At 40.5% G+C, this 6,746-nt stretch overlaps 1 protein-coding gene across 2 annotated transcripts in view; it reads left to right on the plus strand.

Moving 5' to 3' along the window:
• chadlb (chondroadherin-like b) overlaps nucleotides 1–6,746 on the plus strand; it is a 29,101-nt gene that overhangs the window by 19,649 nt on the left and 2,706 nt on the right. The gene's annotated exons all lie outside the window — the stretch shown is intronic.

Below are 6,746 nucleotides of genomic sequence, written 5' to 3' on the forward strand. Positions count from 1 at the left end.
TGCACTTAAGAGATAATATTACGGACTTTCGATCCCTCAGGCGGTACTGCATCAAAAAGCGACATCTGTGAGTAAAGGATATCACCACATGGGCTCAGGAACAGCTGGGAAAAACAGAGTCAGTAACTACAGTTTGTCTCTACATCTGTAAGTGCAAGTTAAAACTCTACTCTGCAAAGCGAAAGCCATTTATCAACCACACCCAGTAATGTCGCCGGCTTCGCTGGGCTCGAGCTCATCAAAGATAGACTGATGCAAAGTGGAAAAGTTTCTCAGTTCGAACATTAATTATCTTGTCTTACATTCTATTCAATTGAATATAAGTTGAAAAGGATTTGCGAATTGTTGTATTCTGTTTTTCACGTGCCAACTTCACCCTGACCCTGCTGATTTTATTGTGCTTCTGTAGATAACGCACCCGCTGAGGATAGGAGTTAATTGGAGCATTTAGGCAATAATTTAGGGACAGTAAAGGTAAATTCATCATGTAGTGGGCATAACTTTAGATTGATTCCGTCATAAGAGGTTAAACGAAAAAAAATGTTTGTCCATGATGAAGTCCCATGAATTATTCTAACAAGATATGGGCTGAATCATTGCATAATTACATGATCGTTAGGAATTCAATCAATCAATGTTTATTTATATAGCCCTAAATCAATAGTGTCTTGAAGGGCTGCAAGAACCACAACACAAACCACAACGACATCCTGGGTAGAGCCCACATAAGGGCAAGGAAAACTCACACCCAGTGGGACGTCGGTGACAATGACAATGATGACTATGAGAAACCTTGGAGAGGACCGCATATGTGGGCAACCCCCCCTCTAGGGGACCGAAAGCAATGGATATCGAGCGGGTCTAACATGATATTGTGAAAGTTCAATCCATAGTGGATCCAACACAACCGTGTTAGTCCAGTCCAAAGTGGATCCAACACAGTAGCGAGAGTCCCGTCCATAGTGGAGCCAACAGGAAACCATCCCAAGCGGAGGCGGATCAGCAGCGGATCAGCAGCGCAAAGATGTTTCCAACCGATACTCAGGCGAGCGGTCCATCCTGGGTCCCGACTCTGGACAGCCAGTACTTCCATCCATGGCCACCGGACCGGACCCCCTCCACAAGGGAGAGTGGGACGGAGGAGAAAAAGAAAAGAAACGGCAGATCAACTAGTCTAAAAAGGGGATCTATTTAAAGGCTAGATCATACAAATGAGTTTTAAGGTGAGACTTAAATGCTTCTACTGAGGTAGCATCTCGAACTGTTACCGGCAGGGCATTCCAGAGTACTGGAGCCCGAACGGAAAATGCTCAATTCAATCCGTTGTGTGGAAATACATTCTTGATTAAGTACCGTACTTAGGCAAAATATAATGTACTGTAAACAAGTCAGCTATTTGTTACATTGCATGTGTTTGTTTAACCCTCATGCAAAATACTCTTAAGATCTAACACACATACTCTTAAGATGTAACAGGAATCCGCTAATAACAGTGTCATGAGTAATCATTAATATTTCAATGTTTTAAGTTCAACACTTGCAATGTTTTTAACCGCTTCAGACCTATCTATTTTAAAGTTTATATTATTTTTAGGTTTTATGGCTTTTTTTTTTTTTTTTTTTGTGAAAAATAGCAAATGTTTTTTTATAAAGGGAAAATCAAAATATGCAATATTTCTGAAAATAATCTGCAGAGTAGAATATTTAAGGTTGGGTAATTACCGCTTAGAACTGGTTCATAACTAATTTTATTTGTTTATTTGAAAATTATCCCCATCAGCTGATGCCATGGCAGTCAGCTACTTTTACTGGGGTCCACACAAAACTACACAAACAATTTTAAGACAACGCAAAACACATAAAAAAAAATAAAATAAAACTAAACGATTCTACATGAGTTAACACTATAATTTACCACTATCAATATAGCTATTAAATATGCAAAAAAAAAAAAAAAAAAAGATACAATTGTGTCAATCAATGTCAAAAATTAAAAGAAGTACCAACACATGAAATAACAAAACTTAATGTAGTTCAATGTTATTGCCTCAACTGTGGTCATTTCCATTCCAGGCAATACCTTTCCACTCTTTTTCTAAAGGCTGATATAACTTTTATTAGACGAATATTGAGTGGTATATTATTCCAAAAAGTATTTGCTCTATGAATTACTGTTTTTTCATTGAGTCTGTCTTTGAACTATAGGTATGACCACATGACCATATATTGTATTGTAATTATGTGCATCAATACAATAGTCGATCTGGTCAAACAAAAATGAGGGCAATTTTGAGTTGGTTTACCTCCAAGCTTGGCACTCAGCATCAAGGGTTGGAATTGGGGGTTAAATCACCAAAATGATTCCCAAGCGCAGCCACCGCTTCTGCTCACTTCTCCCCTCACCTCCCAAGGCGTGGAACAAGGGAATGGGTCAAATGCAGAGATTAATTTCACCACACCTAGTGTGTGTGTGACAATCATTGGCACTATTTTCATTTATTTTGAATAGTGAGCTATGAGAGGCTAGAATGCATCTTATCAATACTAGTTTGACTAAAGTCAAGTCTCGCAGCCTTGTTTTGAGAAATCTGTAAATGTCCATGATGCGTGCAGTTTATCAAAGCAACAAACAAACAATCGGAAAATCCCCGTTACTGAGGTGGCTAACCATGATGCGTGCAGTTTATCAAAGCAACAAACAAACAATCGGAAAATTCCTGTCGTATCAATTCCTAGATATGGTCGTAACTATACTAAATGCACTGGGCATAATAAACACAACATTATTAATATTGCTACTACGGATAATTTGATCAAAAACTCCCTAAAACAGCCCACTACCTATAATATAGGTTTTTTAAACATAAGATCATTGTCTCCCAAAACGTTATTAGTTAATGATATTATCAGAGACAACAATCTTAACGTCATCGGTCTCAGCGAAACCTGGCTTAAACCAAACGACTTTTTTGCGCTAAATGAGGCATGTCCTCCTAACTTTACACATGCGCATATTGCCCGTCCGCTTAAAAGGGGTGGGGGGGTCGCACTAATATACAACGAAAACTTTAACCTTAGTCCTAACATAAATAATAAATATAAATCGTTTGAGGTGCTTACTATGAAGTCTGTCACACCGCTGCCTCTACACCTGGCTGTTATCTACCGCCCCCCAGGGCCCTATTCGGACTTTATCAATGAATTCTCAGAGTTCGTTGCTGATCTAGTGACACACGCCGATAATATAATCATAATGGGGGACTTTAATATCCATATGAATACCCCATCGGACCCACCGTGCGTAGCGCTCCAGACTGTAATTGATAGCTGTGGTCTCACACAAATAATAAATGAACCCACGCATCGCAACGGTAATACGATAGACCTAGTGCTTGTCAGGGGTATCACCGTCTCCAAAGTTACGATACTCCCGTATACGAAAGTATTGTCCGATCATTACCTTATAAAATTCGAGGTTGAGACGCATGTTCGTCAAACTAATAATAATAATAACTGCTATAGCAGCCGCAACATTAATACGGCCACAACGACAACTCTTGCTGACCTACTGCCCTCGGTAATGGCACCATTCCCAAAGTATGTGGGCTCTATTGATAACCTCACTAACAACTTTAACGACACCCTGCGCGAAACCATTGATAACATAGCACCGCTAAAGTTAAAAAAGGCTCCAAAAAAGCGCACCCCGTGGTTTACAGAAGAAACTAGAGCTCAGAAATTATTATGTAGAAAGCTGGAACGCAAATGGCGCACGACTAAACTTGAGGTGCACCATCAAGCATGGAGTGATGGTTTAATAACTTATAAACGCATGCTTACCTTAGCTAAAGCTAAATATTACTCAAATCTCATCCACCGTAATAAAAACGATCCTAAAGTTTTGTTTAGTACGGTAGCATTGCTAACCCAACAAGGGACCCCTTCCAGTAGCTCAACCCACTCAGCTGATGACTTTATGCAATTCTTTAGTAAGAAAATTGAAGTCATTAGAAAGGAGATTAAAGACAATGCGTCCCAGCTACAACGGGGTTCTATTAACACTGATACGATGGTATATACGGCGGATACTGCCCTCCAAAATAGTTTCTCTCGTTTTGAGGAAATAACATTAGAGGAATTGTTACAACGTGTAAATGGAATAAAACAGACAACATGCTTACTTGACCCTCTTCCTGGGAAACTGATCAAGGAGCTCTTTGTATTATTAGGTCCATCAGTGCTAAATATTATAAACTTATCACTCTCCTCGGGCACTGTTCCCCTAGCATTCAAAAAAGCGGTTATTCATCCTCTTCTTAAAAGACCTAACCTCGATCCTGACCTCATGGTAAACTACCGACCGGTGTCTCACCTTCCCTTTATTTCAAAAATCCTTGAAAAAATTGTTGCGGAGCAGTTAAATGAACACTTAGCGTCTAACAATCTATGTGAAACCTTTCAATCCGGTTTCAGAGCAAATCACTCCACGGAGACAGCCCTCGCAAAAATGACTAATGATCTATTGCTAACGATGGATTCTGATGCGTCACCTATGTTGCTGCTCCTCGATCTTAGCGCTGCTTTCGATACCGTCGATCATAATATTTTATTAGAACGTATCAAAACACGAATTGGTATGTCAGACTTAGCCCTGTCTTGGTTTAACTCTTATCTTACTGATAGGATGCAGTGTGTCTCCCATAACAATGTGACCTCGGACTACGTTAAGGTAACGTGTGGAGTTCCCCAGGGTTCGGTCCTTGGCCCTGCACTCTTCAGCATCTACATGCTGCCGCTAGGTGACATCATACGCAAATACGGTGTTAGCTTTCACTGTTATGCTGATGACACCCAACTCTACATGCCCCTAAAGCTGACCAACACGCCGGATTGTAGTCAGCTGGAGGCGTGTCTTAATGAAATTAAACAATGGATGTCCGCTAACTTTTTGCAACTCAACGCCAAAAAAACAGAAATGCTGATTATCGGTCCTGCTAGACACCGAACTCTATTTAATAATACAACTCTAACATTTGACAACCAAACAATTAAACAAGGCGACACGGTAAAGAATCTGGGTATTATCTTCGACCTAACTCTCTCCTTTGAGGCACACATTAAAAGCGTTACTAAAACGGCCTTCTTTCATCTCCGTAATATCGCAAAAATTCGCTCCATTCTGTCCACTAAAGACGCTGAGATCATTATCCATGCGTTTGTTACGTCTCGCCTCGACTACCGTAACGTATTATTTTCGGGTGTCCCCATGTCTAGCATTAAAAGATTACAGTTGGTACAAAATGCGGCTGCTAGACTTTTGACAAGAACAAGAAAGTTTGATCACATTACGCCTGTACTGGCTCACCTGCACTGGCTTCCTGTGCACTTAAGATGTGACTTTAAGGTTTTACTACTTACGTATAAAATACTACACGGTCTAGCTCCATCCTATCTTGCCGATTGTATTGTACCATATGTCCCGGCAAGAAATCTGCGTTCAAAGGACTCCGGCTTGTTAGTGATTCCCAAAGCCCAAAAAAAGTCTGCGGGCTATAGAGCGTTTTCCGTTCGGGCTCCAGTACTCTGGAATGCCCTCCCGGTAACAGTTCGAGATGCCACCTCAGTAGAAGCATTTAAGTCTCACCTTAAAACTCATTTGTATACTCTAGCCTTTAAAAAGACTCCCTTTTTAGACCAGTTGATCTGCTGTTTCTTTTCTTTTTCTTCTATGTCCCACTCTACCCTGTGGAGGGGGTCCGGTCCGATCCGGTGGCCATGTACTGCTTGCCTGTGTATCGGCTGGGGACATCTCTGCGCTGCTGATCCGCCTCCGCTTGGGATGGTTTCCTGCTGGCTCCGCTGTGAACGGGACTCTCGCTGCTGTGTTGGATCCGCTTTGGACTGGACTCTCGCGACTGTGTTGGATCCATTGTGGATTGAACTTTCACAGTATCATGTTAGACCCGCTCGACATCCATTGCTTTCCTCCTCTCTAAGGTTCTCATAGTCATTATTGTCACCGACGTCCCACTGGGTCATTATTGTCACCGATGTCCCACTGGGTGTGAGTTTTCCTTGCCCTTATGTGGGCCTACCGAGGATGTCGTGGTGGTTTGTGCAGCCCTTTGAGACACTAGTGATTTAGGGCTATATAAGTAAACATTGATTGATTGATTGATAATTCATGACAACTTTGATCTTAATGCAGTGGAAAAGTAGACAAAAACAATATATTTTCACAGCGTCTACTGAGCCAGAAAGCTGGCAGGACATTAATGAGTTCACACAAGTCTTTATATAGATCTGTCCAAAATAATTTCCATTGCATTTTAATTGCAGTTCAACTCATTTACGCTCATAAAAGCTCTGTTTACATCCAATTCTAACAATGTTGCAATCAAAAAACACAATGCAATTTTATTTCAAAAACACTTGTGAACAAACTCCCTGGTAGAATTTTGGACTGCTCACCTTCAAACCGAACAATCTATCACATGAGGAACACACCAATGTCCATTTTGGGCCCTCCCTAGGTGTGCACAAAAGTTAAACTACTGTAATACAGATTATTCTTAAAATAGGTATATTCAGTATTAAATATCGGTTGAAGCAAAGTTGTATAATTTTATATGGCATCTCATATTAAAAGATTTAAAAATTAGCAATACATTTATTGCACATTGCTTTTAGTGCAACAAATGTATTTAAAGGCCCATCCCTAATTGTTTTCATTCTATCTTCTTTTT

This window comes from Nerophis ophidion, linkage group LG08, assembly GCF_033978795.1.
Source record: "Nerophis ophidion isolate RoL-2023_Sa linkage group LG08, RoL_Noph_v1.0, whole genome shotgun sequence".
In the NCBI taxonomy this organism is placed as follows: Eukaryota; Metazoa; Chordata; class Actinopteri; order Syngnathiformes; family Syngnathidae; genus Nerophis; species Nerophis ophidion.